Source organism: Astyanax mexicanus, chromosome 15, assembly GCF_023375975.1.
Source record: "Astyanax mexicanus isolate ESR-SI-001 chromosome 15, AstMex3_surface, whole genome shotgun sequence".
Taxonomy (NCBI): Eukaryota; Metazoa; Chordata; class Actinopteri; order Characiformes; family Acestrorhamphidae; genus Astyanax; species Astyanax mexicanus.
In genome coordinates, this window is record NC_064422.1 from 16,024,524 (window position 1) to 16,041,176 (window position 16,653).

Here is a 16,653-nt window from a genome sequence, read left to right on the forward strand (position 1 = left end):
TTTTATAATTTTTTTTATATTTTTTTCCCATTTTCTCCCCAATTTACACAGCCAACCCACTCGTTAGGACTCCCCCTATCACTAGTAATGCCCCAACACACCAGGAGGATGAAGACTAGCACACTCTTTCTCCGATACATGTGAAGTCAGCCACCGCTTCTTTTCGAGCTGCTGCTGATGCAGCATTGCCAAGCAGCCAGCACATTTGGAGGAAAGCGCAGCGGCAGGTGAAGTGCGTAATATGGACAGTGTGCACTTTGCACTTTTTTTTTTTTTTAAAACAGTTTGATTTGTTTCTGCTATATTTTGATTCATAGCTTTATATAAAATGAAAATAACTTATAACTATATTATTTTCTTTAGCCCGAGGAACCTGAGGAAAGTGGTGGGAAATCTCGAGCCAGGTCAGACCTTGGGTTGGGTTTGGGCAGAGAACCTAAGCTCTTATTCACATATTGAACTTTGTGTTATTGTGTTCTCAGTGACATGTTGAACTACACTGCCAGTTTGAGGGAATGTCATTGCCATCCACTGCAAAGGAGGCAAAGGTGATGCTGAAGTTTTCACTGATTTAAAGACATCATCAATGTTTTCTATATGTATTTGATTTGATTTTTAGGTTAACCCATCACCATAGTTGTTCAGCTGAATGTCTAAAGCCATATCCAAACTGGATTCACTTATTCATTTTAGCTGAGGAGGTTTTTTTTTTTCACGGGTACGATGGTGTGTACATGGTTGATTGACAGCGTTTAGTTTGAGAGTGCGCAGGTACTGTATTTCCCCTGAGGTGAGGTGAATGTGTATGTATATATTCAGTGTGTCAGAACTGCTCCTTTAGTTTCTGCTGTGCTCAGTTGAAGACTGAGACCAAGTAGTTAAACATACAGCTCTGGGGAAAAAATGGTTTTCATGCATCTTGGCATGTTCTCCTCCACCAGTCTTACACACTGCTTTTGGATAAGTTTATGCCATTCCTGGTGCAAAAATTCAAGCAGTTCAGTTTGGTTTGATGGCTTGAGATTATCCATCTTCCTCTTGATTATATTCCAGAGGTTTTCAATGAGATTTTTAAGTGGTTTCTTTTTTTCCCAGAGCTGTATGTCTGCACTCTCCTACAAAAGTATTGAAACACTGAGGCCAATTGATTATTTTTTTCTTCTGCTCTAGTGAAAACATTTTGGTGTAACAAAAATATAATTTAAAGATGAATATTGAAGACAAATTGGTAAGTTCGGACAAAAGCTGAATTGTTGACCTTTTGTCTCCTATTCATCTTTTAATGTCAAACCCAATTTGTTTTCAGTCTAAAGCAGAAATAAAGAAATGAGACTGACTTATCAAGTACTTTTGGGGGGCAGTGTATGTTTAGGGGCTGTTTCCTGTGTAGTTCCAATTAAAATCTGCAGTCAGTCTGCTCCTTTCAGAGTGACTGCACTGTTATGTGTATTGGTTATGTAATTTAATGCTCCTGGGCATTGCTGTGTTTGTTGTGCAGGTGTGGGAAAGGGCAATGGCAGTGATCTGAAGGTGCGGATCATAGTGAAAAGAGAGCAGGTGTTCCAGTGTGTCTGTGCCACGCAGACGAACTGTAGGGTAGGCTAACTTTTAAAGGTTTTCTACAGTATAAAACTGTATTTACTTCCTCATAGTCAAATGACAAGAGTAGTTTCAGTACAAAAAAGTGAAAAACTGTGAACCTTAAACACAGTGGTTTCCTAATTAAAACAAGAGCTATATGGCATATCCAGAACAGACATGTGAAGTGGGCTAATCCCACAACCCCTAAATGATTTAGTAGTTTAGGGTGATTTCACACCTACTTTTTTTATTTGTCAAAATAAACTGTTCATATTTACGTGTAGTGCTGTTTGTTTGGACATGGATGAGTACAGTAATCACAACTGCAATGAGACTGCTGAGAACTGTTGGTCTGAACTCTGAATTGGTTGGTTTGTGATGAGAACATGATCTGACCTTGATCCAACCCATCTGTCAAGCATACTCAGTTTTAAGATGTGGAGTCAGTCAAATGAACACATGCCACCTCTGCTGTTGTTCCATGTTAAACTGCACAGAAAACTTTCTTGCTCCCAGCCAAGACAGCTCTGACCAACAACCAAAGAGATTACAAAGATTGTTGTGACTCATTTTGGTGAGCTTGAATTTTATCCTCTGTTAAAACAACAAACCATGAGGGAAATGCTCCAAGAGAATCAATTAATTACCTGACTTGGACCAGAGCAAACAAACTATAGTGTGAAAAAACAGCCTTACATACACTATTAAAATATTTTGTACATACATACACTAGTGAAAGCGTTTGTGAATCGGTATCATATTAACCCCAAATCATATTTTAAATATGTACTAAAGAACAACTTTTAAATATTCAATAAGCTCATAATATTGAACCTTTAAAGACAGTAGCAGCCCACTAAAACATAAATCACATTGTAATTGTTGGGAAAGGTCTTTCAGATGTTTGTCTTATGTTCCTTTGTGTTTATTTTACTGTTCGCTCATATACTGTGTTCTCATATTTTACCAGCTGTTCCCAGATACTGAAAACAATGCCGTGGTGATCAGCTTTCAGGAAGGGCCAGTGGTTTGTGGTGATGTTAAGGTCATGTTTGAATCCAGGGCTGTAAGTTCCCAATCTATTGTAACGTAAGAATGATTTTATGGACATCGTTTTTTCCAGTTGTTTGGCAAAATGTTTTTTCTCTATTGTTCTCTATGCCCAGGGTCTTCCAAAGGGGTATGAGGACTATCCTTTCTATTTCTGGTTCAACACTTCATTTGTAGAGAACAACAGGTGAGGTTTTTGCTGTCCATTGTCCTCAGAAGCAGACACTGGCTTTGTTTACCTACCAGACCACTCTGGTTTTAGATTTTATATATAAAAATGCCAGGCCACTTAATTCATTAATTAGAATATTTTGATATTTTGTCCCCTCTCAGTTTAGTAAACATTACTGCTTTCAATGTAAAAGGAAAAATCATATGGACTGCTGCTTGAATGCAATCTATAATGCTTTGGTCCCAAAACAGGCTCTATCTGTCAAGGGAGGAACTGGACAACCCACGTAAGTCCAAAACCTGGGACATCTACAAGGAGGACTTTGGTGTGACCGTGTCTTTCAGTGACCCTGCACTTATGTAGCAGACGACACTTGCTTGTGTATCTCAACTAAAACCCTTAAGCCCTGCACAAGGTCTAAATCTTTGCTCTAATGTAGGTTTTCACACACTTATAAAAGGTGAGTGATGTTTAGGGATTGGATTCGGGCATATTGTGCCCCTAAAGCTATAGCTATATAACCTCAACTTTATGTCCATCCCCCATCTTCACTGTAAGAGCTTTTTACTGAGCCGTGCATACATCACAATATTATGCATTTGTTTGTCAAATGTTTTTTTGTCTTTAAATGAAGACAAATGTTTGTGTCAGTTTAGCATATTATGCTTCCAAAATGTAAATCTTACTCTTTAAGCTTGAGTGTACATCAAATAAAGCAATCGAGGCTGCCACTGTGAAATGGTCAATGGTTATGTGTGCAGAAACATTTTTTTGTAGTACACATGTATTGAAATAAATACTAATGTCTCTGTAACACTTGTCTGTCTCTTTTTTGAATTAACAACTGATCTGGGTTGCTGAATTTCTGCAATTGTTTTTAAGGATAGATCTGAGTGACTTGTTTTTTTAGAAGTAAAAAGTCTGGTCTTACAGGTGGGCTTGCAACTCTAAACTCTTTAGAATCAGCAGTTTTAGAGGTGACCTTTTTCAGAAGCGCTGTCAGTGCCATTCTCATATAAAAGGCTTAAAATCAAATCTCAAATGTGCAGCTTTTATAATAGTAAATAAAATAATGTAATAATTAACTTAAGAGGTCTGTTTTGGTTATTTTTTTTAATGTTTATTTTGTACCAAAAAAATGGAATAATAATATATATACCTTTTATGATACACTCACATTTCAGTGCTTGGTTTGACTCTGTTTTTTTATTTTCCTAATGTTTTTTTAAGCCTTCACATCAGTGTATCAGCACTGGCATTCAGAGCCCCTTATTCACCATCGTACTCCATTGGACATTTCAGGGACAACAGCCTTTTTTGCCTAATTATAAACACTCTTCTTGTAAAAGTTATCCAGACATAGGTAAAAAAAAAAAAAAAAAAACAACAGTTGAACTATAAAGTATTGAAAGACTAGGATACTAAAAGCCAGTAATGTTAGCCCTGCTTTATTTGTCTCACTATCTTTATATATCAGTTGCTTTAAACATTATAATGTTAAGCATAATTTTATTTATAAATTTAAATAGAACAAAACATAAATGTTGTTTTAATAAACGTTAGCAATACATAATCTCAAAATAACACATCAAAAATACAGCAGACTAATAGTTTAAACCATTAAACCCAGCCTTTCATTGAGCTGAGAGAAAATTAAGTGTGCTGTTCAATTTCCAACGTTAAGAAATGGGTTAGACAAGCTATACTAATGCACCATCCATCATCTATCAGCAGTTCAGCTGTGACTTTTGGAAGAAACCAAAGTCAATGGAAAGGGGCGGGGGGCGGAGGAAGGATGTCTGAGATTTAATATAACAATATTATTTTAATATAACTGTTCATAGTTAATTATTATACTTACTCTGAATTACATAAGAGTGCTAGTAATATATATATATATAAATATATATATATAAACATTTCAGGCACCGTAGCCCCCACACCTAGTTTTGAATGGTCGTGTCTCCCCTGATTCAGTCAGTAAGAACAAGACGGTCGCCCTTTTCTTCGGGATCTTCAGGGAGTTTGCAGGAGGTGTAATTTATGGGGAACAATCATTAATGTTGGGTTAAATAATCTAGTGTTTTTTCATTCTGGTGCTGAAGGTCCGCTGCGCTGCTCTTTACTCTGTTTTCATTAAAAGCCCCTCAGTCTTAAAACAGCGGCAGTAAAACAGGTGGAGCGGTGGGCCTCCAGCAGCAGTAGTGATTAACCCTGCCGGCGTAGAGTGGAGCAGCGCGAAGGGAGCTCTTTCAGTCCCGGTGAGTAATTTAGCTAGCTGGCTCTCGGCGAAGCGCGGTCTTATTATAATACTTAACTACAGCGTGGTGAAACTATTTAAACTGAAGCGTGTTAATGGCGAATAACGCTGTAAGATAGCTAAGGCTAGCGAGCTACGGTGGAGCTGGCTAAGCTAATTAGCTTAGCCAGCTCCACCGTAGCTCGCTAGCCTTAGCTTCAGTTAGCCCGATTACCTGCAGCAGCTGCCCGTTCAGAAAAAAAAAACCCACAACCAGCGCTGTTTAAGAGCTGCTTTACGAGCTTCTCTCCCAGCATAGGGTGTGTTTTTCTCAATCAGCAGCTGCTTTTAAACCACGCTGTAGTTTAGTAATAAGATCGCGCTTCACCGAGAGTTGAAACAGCCAGTTAAATTACCTAACAGGGCTGAAAGAGCTACTCTCGGTTCTCCGGTCTAATTCGGTCTAAATAAACCCAAACACCTTTGGTTTATTTAGATTTAAGTTAGCAGTTTGTTCTCTCTAGACAAAAAACGAAAATAAGAATAAAAAATAAAAAAAAAAGAAAAATAAAAAACAATAAAATAAGGGGGGGGCGCAGTCTGCGCATGCGCCAGATTTTGTGGCCGCGCGTGCGCAGTAGACCGATTTTTTTTGCGGTCTTCTGCGCATGCGCGGCCGCAAAATCTGGCGCATGCGCAGAAGACCGCAAAAAAAAAAATCGGCCCACTGCGCATGCGCCAGATTTTACGGCCGCGCATGCGCAGAAGACCGCAAAAAATCGGCCCACTGCGCATGCGCCAGATTTTGCGGCCGCGCATGCGCAGAAGACCGCAAAAAAATCGGCCCACTGCGCATGCGCGGCCGCAAAATCCGGCGCATGCGCAGTGGACCGATTTTTTTGCGGTCTTCTGCGCATGCGCGGCCGCAAAATCTGGCGCATGCGCAGAAGACCGCAAAAAATCGGTCCACTGCGCATGCGCCGGATTTTGCGGCCGCGCATGCGCAGTGGGCCGATTTTTTTGCGGTCTTCTGCGCATGCGCGGCCGCAAAATCTGGCGCATGCGCAGTGGGCCGATTTTTTGCGGTCTTCTGCGCATGCGCGGCCGTAAAATCTGGCGCATGCGCAGTGGGCCGATTTTTTTTTTTTGCGGTCTTCTGCGCATGCGCCAGATTTTGCGGCCGCGCATGCGCAGAAGACCGCAAAAAAAATCGGTCTACTGCGCACGCGCGGCCACAAAATCTGGCGCATGCGCAGACTGCGCCCCCCCCTTATTTTATTGTTTTTTATTTTTCTTTTTTTTTTATTTTTTATTCTTATTTTCGTTTTTTGTCTAGAGAGAACAAACTGCTAACTTAAATCTAAATAAACCAAAGGTGTTTGGGTTTATTTAGACCGAATTAGACCGGAGAACCGAGAGTAGCTCTTTCAGCCCTGTTAGGTAATTTAACTGGCTGTTTCAACTCTCGGTGAAGCGCGATCTTATTACTAAACTACAGCGTGGTTTAAAAGCAGCTGCTGATTGAGAAAAACACACCCTATGCTGGGAGAGAAGCTCGTAAAGCAGCTCTTAAACAGCGCTGGTTGTGGGTTTTTTTTTTCTGAACGGGCAGCTGCTGCAGGTAATCGGGCTAACTGAAGCTAAGGCTAGCGAGCTACGGTGGAGCTGGCTAAGCTAATTAGCTTAGCCAGCTCCACCGTAGCTCGCTAGCCTTAGCTATCTTACAGCGTTATTCGCCATTAACACGCTTCAGTTTAAATAGTTTCACCACGCTGTAGTTAAGTATTATAATAAGACCGCGCTTCGCCGAGAGCCAGCTAGCTAAATTACTCACCGGGACTGAAAGAGCTCCCTTCGCGCTGCTCCACTCTACGCCGGCAGGGTTAATCACTACTGCTGCTGGAGGCCCACCGCTCCACCTGTTTTACTGCCGCTGTTTTAAGACTGAGGGGCTTTTAATGAAAACAGAGTAAAGAGCAGCGCAGCGGACCTTCAGCACCAGAATGAAAAAACACTAGATTATTTAACCCAACATTAATGATTGTTCCCCATAAATTACACCTCCTGCAAACTCCCTGAAGATCCCGAAGAAAAGGGCGACCGTCTTGTTCTTACTGACTGAATCAGGGGAGACACGACCATTCAAAACTAGGTGTGGGGGCTACGGTGCCTGAAATGTTTATATATATATATTTATATATATATATATTACTAGCACTCTTATGTAATTCAGAGTAAGTATAATAATTAACTATGAACAGTTATATTAAAATAATATTGTTATATTAAATCTCAGACATCCTTCCTCCGCCCCCCGCCCCTTTCCATTGACTTTGGTTTCTTCCAAAAGTCACAGCTGAACTGCTGATAGATGATGGATGGTGCATTAGTATAGCTTGTCTAACCCATTTCTTAACGTTGGAAATTGAACAGCACACTTAATTTTCTCTCAGCTCAATGAAAGGCTGGGTTTAATGGTTTAAACTATTAGTCTGCTGTATTTTTGATGTGTTATTTTGAGATTATGTATTGCTAACGTTTATTAAAACAACATTTATGTTTTGTTCTATTTAAATTTATAAATAAAATTATGCTTAACATTATAATGTTTAAAGCAACTGATATATAAAGATAGTGAGACAAATAAAGCAGGGCTAACATTACTGGCTTTTAGTATCCTAGTCTTTCAATACTTTATAGTTCAACTGTTGTTTTTTTTTTTTTTTTTTTACCTATGTCTGGATAACTTTTACAAGAAGAGTGTTTATAATTAGGCAAAAAAGGCTGTTGTCCCTGAAATGTCCAATGGAGTACGATGGTGAATAAGGGGCTCTGAATGCCAGTGCTGATACACTGATGTGAAGGCTTAAAAAAACATTAGGAAAATAAAAAAACAGAGTCAAACCAAGCACTGAAATGTGAGTGTATCATAAAAGGTATATATATTATTATTCCATTTTTTTGGTACAAAATAAACATTAAAAAAAATAACCAAAACAGACCTCTTAAGTTAATTATTACATTATTTTATTTACTATTATAAAAGCTGCACATTTGAGATTTGATTTTAAGCCTTTTATATGAGAATGGCACTGACAGCGCTTCTGAAAAAGGTCACCTCTAAAACTGCTGATTCTAAAGAGTTTAGAGTTGCAAGCCCACCTGTAAGACCAGACTTTTTACTTCTAAAAAAACAAGTCACTCAGATCTATCCTTAAAAACAATTGCAGAAATTCAGCAACCCAGATCAGTTGTTAATTCAAAAAAGAGACAGACAAGTGTTACAGAGACATTAGTATTTATTTCAATACATGTGTACTACAAAAAAATGTTTCTGCACACATAACCATTGACCATTTCACAGTGGCAGCCTCGATTGCTTTATTTGATGTACACTCAAGCTTAAAGAGTAAGATTTACATTTTGGAAGCATAATATGCTAAACTGACACAAACATTTGTCTTCATTTAAAGACAAAAAAACATTTGACAAACAAATGCATAATATTGTGATGTATGCACGGCTCAGTAAAAAGCTCTTACAGTGAAGATGGGGGATGGACATAAAGTTGAGGTTATATAGCTATAGCTTTAGGGGCACAATATGCCCGAATCCAATCCCTAAACATCACTCACCTTTTATAAGTGTGTGAAAACCTACATTAGAGCAAAGATTTAGACCTTGTGCAGGGCTTAAGGGTTTTAGTTGAGATACACAAGCAAGTGTCGTCTGCTACATAAGTGCAGGGTCACTGAAAGACACGGTCACACCAAAGTCCTCCTTGTAGATGTCCCAGGTTTTGGACTTACGTGGGTTGTCCAGTTCCTCCCTTGACAGATAGAGCCTGTTTTGGGACCAAAGCATTATAGATTGCATTCAAGCAGCAGTCCATATGATTTTTCCTTTTACATTGAAAGCAGTAATGTTTACTAAACTGAGAGGGGACAAAATATCAAAATATTCTAATTAATGAATTAAGTGGCCTGGCATTTTTATATATAAAATCTAAAACCAGAGTGGTCTGGTAGGTAAACAAAGCCAGTGTCTGCTTCTGAGGACAATGGACAGCAAAAACCTCACCTGTTGTTCTCTACAAATGAAGTGTTGAACCAGAAATAGAAAGGATAGTCCTCATACCCCTTTGGAAGACCCTGGGCATAGAGAACAATAGAGAAAAAACATTTTGCCAAACAACTGGAAAAAACGATGTCCATAAAATCATTCTTACGTTACAATAGATTGGGAACTTACAGCCCTGGATTCAAACATGACCTTAACATCACCACAAACCACTGGCCCTTCCTGAAAGCTGATCACCACGGCATTGTTTTCAGTATCTGGGAACAGCTGGTAAAATATGAGAACACAGTATATGAGCGAACAGTAAAATAAACACAAAGGAACATAAGACAAACATCTGAAAGACCTTTCCCAACAATTACAATGTGATTTATGTTTTAGTGGGCTGCTACTGTCTTTAAAGGTTCAATATTATGAGCTTATTGAATATTTAAAAGTTGTTCTTTAGTACATATTTAAAATATGATTTGGGGTTAATATGATACCGATTCACAAACGCTTTCACTAGTGTATGTATGTACAAAATATTTTAATAGTGTATGTAAGGCTGTTTTTTCACACTATAGTTTGTTTGCTCTGGTCCAAGTCAGGTAATTAATTGATTCTCTTGGAGCATTTCCCTCATGGTTTGTTGTTTTAACAGAGGATAAAATTCAAGCTCACCAAAATGAGTCACAACAATCTTTGTAATCTCTTTGGTTGTTGGTCAGAGCTGTCTTGGCTGGGAGCAAGAAAGTTTTCTGTGCAGTTTAACATGGAACAACAGCAGAGGTGGCATGTGTTCATTTGACTGACTCCACATCTTAAAACTGAGTATGCTTGACAGATGGGTTGGATCAAGGTCAGATCATGTTCTCATCACAAACCAACCAATTCAGAGTTCAGACCAACAGTTCTCAGCAGTCTCATTGCAGTTGTGATTACTGTACTCATCCATGTCCAAACAAACAGCACTACACGTAAATATGAACAGTTTATTTTGACAAATAAAAAAAGTAGGTGTGAAATCACCCTAAACTACTAAATCATTTAGGGGTTGTGGGATTAGCCCACTTCACATGTCTGTTCTGGATATGCCATATAGCTCTTGTTTTAATTAGGAAACCACTGTGTTTAAGGTTCACAGTTTTTCACTTTTTTGTACTGAAACTACTCTTGTCATTTGACTATGAGGAAGTAAATACAGTTTTATACTGTAGAAAACCTTTAAAAGTTAGCCTACCCTACAGTTCGTCTGCGTGGCACAGACACACTGGAACACCTGCTCTCTTTTCACTATGATCCGCACCTTCAGATCACTGCCATTGCCCTTTCCCACACCTGCACAACAAACACAGCAATGCCCAGGAGCATTAAATTACATAACCAATACACATAACAGTGCAGTCACTCTGAAAGGAGCAGACTGACTGCAGATTTTAATTGGAACTACACAGGAAACAGCCCCTAAACATACACTGCCCCCCAAAAGTACTTGATAAGTCAGTCTCATTTCTTTATTTCTGCTTTAGACTGAAAACAAATTGGGTTTGACATTAAAAGATGAATAGGAGACAAAAGGTCAACAATTCAGCTTTTGTCCGAACTTACCAATTTGTCTTCAATATTCATCTTTAAATTATATTTTTGTTACACCAAAATGTTTTCACTAGAGCAGAAGAAAAAAATAATCAATTGGCCTCAGTGTTTCAATACTTTTGTAGGAGAGTGCAGACATACAGCTCTGGGAAAAAAAGAAACCACTTAAAAATCTCATTGAAAACCTCTGGAATATAATCAAGAGGAAGATGGATAATCTCAAGCCATCAAACCAAACTGAACTGCTTGAATTTTTGCACCAGGAATGGCATAAACTTATCCAAAAGCAGTGTGTAAGACTGGTGGAGGAGAACATGCCAAGATGCATGAAAACCATTTTTTCCCCAGAGCTGTATGTTTAACTACTTGGTCTCAGTCTTCAACTGAGCACAGCAGAAACTAAAGGAGCAGTTCTGACACACTGAATATATACATACACATTCACCTCACCTCAGGGGAAATACAGTACCTGCGCACTCTCAAACTAAACGCTGTCAATCAACCATGTACACACCATCGTACCCGTGAAAAAAAAAAACCTCCTCAGCTAAAATGAATAAGTGAATCCAGTTTGGATATGGCTTTAGACATTCAGCTGAACAACTATGGTGATGGGTTAACCTAAAAATCAAATCAAATACATATAGAAAACATTGATGATGTCTTTAAATCAGTGAAAACTTCAGCATCACCTTTGCCTCCTTTGCAGTGGATGGCAATGACATTCCCTCAAACTGGCAGTGTAGTTCAACATGTCACTGAGAACACAATAACACAAAGTTCAATATGTGAATAAGAGCTTAGGTTCTCTGCCCAAACCCAACCCAAGGTCTGACCTGGCTCGAGATTTCCCACCACTTTCCTCAGGTTCCTCGGGCTAAAGAAAATAATATAGTTATAAGTTATTTTCATTTTATATAAAGCTATGAATCAAAATATAGCAGAAACAAATCAAACTGTTTTAAAAAAAAAAAAAAAGTGCAAAGTGCACACTGTCCATATTACGCACTTCACCTGCCGCTGCGCTTTCCTCCAAATGTGCTGGCTGCTTGGCAATGCTGCATCAGCAGCAGCTCGAAAAGAAGCGGTGGCTGACTTCACATGTATCGGAGAAAGAGTGTGCTAGTCTTCATCCTCCTGGTGTGTTGGGGCATTACTAGTGATAGGGGGAGTCCTAACGAGTGGGTTGGCTGTGTAAATTGGGGAGAAAATGGGAAAAAAATATAAAAAAAATTATAAAAGAATGTAGTTTCTTTTCTTAAACCATGTTATATAATACTAGATTAGAGGAAAGTCATTCAGACATTGTTGTAGCCTAATGTTTAGGCCTTTGGATCATTGTTTGCATTGTTCATGTTATAATCTTTTGGAGATCTGTTCCTAATAATTAATAATATTTTTCTTAAATAATAGGTCTTATTCATTCTTCACTCATTCTAAACAGAACGAAAATCTTTTTTAAAAGCTCAGTTTTAATGCTCTACTTACTCAAAAAATGTCAGGTTTAATTCGGGCTTTGGCTCAAAATGACAGTGTATGGGGCAGGATGGGTCGAGCTCTAATGTGAATCCTTATACTGCATTCCATCTGAAGTAGGAATTCAGAACTGGAAATTTCCAAGTTCTAAGTAGAACATTTCAACTGGAATAAACCTACAAGTTCAGAACGCAAGATGGCTGCACCAAACATCAACAGCAGTAAAAGCAGTAGTATTTTACGTTTCATTAGCACGTCTAGCTGTTCATGTTTCCATTGAGTGTGTGAATGTGCGTCTGGTATCGCTGACAATGCAAAAAATTATAACCTGGGACATATAATGTGGGACATTTTTTGGTTACATTTGCTATAAAACACTGGTACATGATTAATAATTAAGTTGTAGTAAACATGAAAGTCTTTAGCTTATTTTATAATTCCCTCTGGAAAAAAAGAAAACAAGGGTAAAATATTTATACACATGTAGATTACAAATAGTGTTAACCTATAAATTTAAATTATTTTCTGTGCCTTTTCTATGCTTTCGCAGCACATTTTAATGACCATAGCGTGTTTAAAACATCAGAGTAGACAAGAATGTATATCAAAACTGATTATAGTAGGCCTATATTTACATTAAATATATTTAAATAATAATAAAAAAAACATTTATCTAAGCAATGCTAAGACACAATCTTCAATAATAAAATGTGTCAAATTCTGAGCGCTCCATAATGTAGGGCTAAATTACTTCACTCTGCACTGATGTATTAATCAGCTCAGGCCCATTTCAAACACTGATAAACATTTCTAATGTTTAACCTAGGCCTGGACAATAATTCGATATCGGTATTTATCGCGATAAGAAATGTTTCAATAACGGTGATATCATTTTTGTGGTATATCGATATGTATTATTTACAGAATCTGTCACGGACAGGCGTTTTACTGGCGTCAGCTCGCCGCACACCTGAACACAATCAGCCTCCGTAGCTGGACTATCTCTGTGCGTGATGATGCAATCACATAGGCACGTAGCCAGATAGGCTAGGCTAGATTTGGCTAGGCTAGGCTAGGCTCGGGTCCGCTACGCATCTAAAATGCCTCGCGCTGGAGCCAAACGGAGCCGGCACGAGCGGATCCAAGGCTAAGGTAGGCTCGGTTCGCATCTGAAATGCTCCGCGCTGGAGTGGAACGGAGCGGAACCAAGCCGAGCCTAGCCTTGCCTAGCCTAGCCTTGCCTAGCCTAGCCTAGCCTCGGGTCCGCTCGGTCCGCCCACGGGTCCGCTCGGTCAGCGGTCAGTCGCGGGTCCTCTTGGCTCCCAGCACGGGACATTTTTGATGCAAAATGAATGCCCCTGCCGCTTCCACAAGTGATCAATTGAAGGAGGGAGGTCTAATTCAGTGGTGAGGATTTGGTTCAACTCTCGAAGGTCTGCTAAACTTCAGTTTGCTGCAAATTGTGCCGGAGAGTGGAGCAGGTTAGCAGCGGTAACGTTAAAACATCTAATCTGTTCCACCACCTCAATCAGTTTCACTACATACAATATTTTCCTTATACTGGTTGAATCACTTTTATAGCGTATGTTGTAAGTTATTTAAGTTATTTAAAGTTTATGAATCCTTTAGGTTTGTTTATTTGACGGGGATATCATGTTCCTTTTATGTTTATAAAGAGTTGTATTTTGGCTGAAGCACTTTTGTAGCTTATATTGTAACTAAGTTATTTATAGTTGATAAAGCCTATAGGTTTGTTTATTTGACGGGAAAATCTTGTTGCTTTTATGTATATAAAGGCTTCTTTTATTCTTTATCCTAGTTGGAACACTTTTGTTTTGATCTGTTAAATTTGTTTACAAAAGAATAAGAAGCTCTGCTTCTGTCCTAATTTAAAGTTATTTTTATTGGTAATAGTTATATAGGCTTATGTTTGACAGGGATGTCATGTTTTTATTTTGCTATATGCAAATAAAATTGAGCATTGATTTATCTTGACTATTTTTTATTTCTTAAGTATTATAATGTTTTCGTGAAAGGAGGTTTCAAAGACTTAAATTAAATTTTCAGACAGTAGTAGGTACATATTTCCATTGCAGGGATTCTTCGCAGTTTTCTGTGGCCTTCTAAGTATTTATATCGATATCGAAATTATATCGTATCGACCCAAACTAAGGAATATATCGTGATATGAATTTTGGCCATATCGTCCAGCACTAGTTTAACCTGTAAACAGTATTTCACACTTTCATCAAACATGATATAGAATCTTCTGTTTAAAACTTTGAACAGAATCAATTTTTAAATAAACTAATTTGGCATATATCTGGCTGTCAGGGAATATGTTTAGGTTGTGTCTATATTGTGTAGATTCTTTATTTTTTAACAGCTTTTAAATGCATCTGTTTAAATGTTGCCTTCTTGTCACCATTACTGGTAATTTACTTGCATATATAACCAATATGCTTCCCAAAGAGTGGAAGAGAGCAAGAGCTTAATTACAGCCTAAACACCTAGATTTTTCTCTGTGAATTTACAGTTATATTCCATCTGAAACTCCAATCAAGTTATGAAATTATTTTTTAAATAGCTTTTCTCAGTCGATAAACAGAGTCGATAAACGGAGTCGATAAACAGAGTCAATAAATGGAAACACAAAGATCACAAAGAGTAAATTTGACTTTGTTTTTTTTTTTTTTGTTTTTTTTCCAAAACTTATCCAGGCCTGAAAATGACTATTTTCAAGTTCCTTGACTTTTCCAGGTTTTTCATGACCCTGTTCCACAGTGCTTCATATACACCTCAATAATAGCTAGTTATGTACAGGTGCAAGTTTCACTTATAGGATAAGACATTTTTTCGACATATTTTGTACAGTTATTTTAACAGAACGTTGTCAACTCAGGTGTGAAGTTATTCCCAGCTCCAACATCCAACATAAAAGCTAAATGGAACACAACGTTAACGGCAGAAGAAGCATTTGAGTAAAGTGCTGCTCATTACTTACTCTAATGACGGTACGTTATGGTCGTCAATCATCACTCGTTGCACTCTGTAATGGAAGAACAGTGGATCGTAGCCTTTTTGACCTGAAACAAGACCAAAGCTATGCTCAGCACCACTCATTTATTGAGTGTCTCCAGCAATATAATATAATATTATATGATCTAACTTACTGCAGAGATTGTAAACTCTGTAATGATCGGGATGCTTTGTGTCCAGAAATATGGCAGCTTCCTAAATACAGCAAATTGTAACATTGTTACATAAAAATCTGTTTAAATCAATAATTCAGCTAAAATAATTGCCTTCTACAGACTTTTCAGTTTTATTTTATTTTCTTAATTGTTAAGCTTACTTTTATGGGATTTCTGTAGAGTGCCTGCTTTCCAGGTGAGGGAAAAGACATGGCAACAAACATTATTTACTATTGGATCCCAAACCATAAGCAGAAAATCTAGATTCAAATAAGATTACATAATTAGGTAAAGCATCCCAACCTGTGAGATCCAAATCAAATCCATCCTTTTTGTTACCGCCTTTTGTTCTCAGAGATACCTGCAAGATTCACAAATGCCACAAATCAGCATACAAACAGTAACTTGGGTGTATTTTAAAAGGTTTTGATGGATTTTAATAATTTTCCAACCTATTTCTAAATACATAATTATTTTTTTTTATTTAATTCTCTCTGAATCATGATGAAATAATCAAACTGTAATTAAGTTTAACATTTCATTAGAATCTATATGAATAATTGATATAATTTAATTAAAATAAAAGAATGATGGCCAGCACCCATTTAGATCCTCACCTTTCTTGTAGTGACCTTCTCCAGATCTTTCTTCTGAGAGGCCAGACGAAAGACACGCACCAGGATAACTATCCTCAAAGCCCTCAGGAAGCTCACCACCCTGTTAATGATAGAGAAAATCACATGAATAGCTAAGAAAGAACAACATGTAGATGAATAGTTTACCACATCATCTGAACACAGCATTTGTTCTTTGCACTGTATGATAATTTAATGATGAATGGACTAATCTGCGTCATGAAGTAGCTCCGTAAGTTAGCAAACTAACTTACATAGCTAAGCTGTTTTGGTTCTACTGTCCCCAAACGCCCCATAAACTCGAGCCACGAAACTCATATAGCTTTCATTGCCAAGATTTTACCTGCTATCACTAAAGATTAATAAGATAAATACACGTTAGCCCTGTAAATCCACCTAACGTGCAAATGATCTTAACGCCAGCACGAACGAGTAACGGATTAGTAAACACGCAGGTAACCCTCGCTGTTTCTGAAAGAAAACTTCTCCTCTGTCTCTGTTTATACAGCGATGGTTTGGGTTTAAAGCTGGGTTTGTTGTGCTGGATATTTGCTGCAATATTATGAACTGAGATCAACCAGTGCTAACCAGTGACTTTAAAAAACAAATAAACACAGCTGTTACTGGACTGAAGGGGTTTTAAATATA

General features: G+C 38.0%; 1 protein-coding gene and 1 long non-coding RNA gene across 6 annotated transcripts in view; one reads left to right on the top strand and one right to left on the bottom strand.

Annotated features, from left to right (window-relative positions):
* Positions 1-3,617, top strand: part of LOC111189788 (scavenger receptor cysteine-rich type 1 protein M130) — a 35,394-nt gene extending 31,777 nt beyond the window's left edge. For 2 of the 5 annotated variants that reach the window (XR_007424321.1, XR_007424317.1), the window contains exons 24-29: positions 52-232; positions 364-548; positions 1,499-1,596; positions 2,552-2,647; positions 2,748-2,818; positions 3,055-3,617. The gene's annotated coding sequence lies outside the window, so the exon portion shown is untranslated. The remainder of the gene's footprint in view (positions 1-51; positions 233-363; positions 549-1,498; positions 1,597-2,551; positions 2,648-2,747; positions 2,819-3,054) is intronic. The other 3 variants (XR_007424320.1, XR_007424319.1, XR_007424318.1) reach the window with 3 other exon arrangements.
* Positions 3,618-8,323: 4,706 nt separating this feature from the next.
* Positions 8,324-15,174, bottom strand: LOC125781185 (uncharacterized). The gene is made up of 8 exons (XR_007424322.1): positions 14,400-15,174; positions 12,189-12,998; positions 11,710-11,890; positions 11,393-11,577; positions 10,345-10,442; positions 9,294-9,389; positions 9,123-9,193; positions 8,324-8,886 (listed from the first exon to the last, which is right to left on the bottom strand). It is a non-coding gene; the product is annotated as an uncharacterized LOC125781185 (long non-coding RNA).
* Between the last annotated feature and the right edge of the window lie 1,479 nt (positions 15,175-16,653).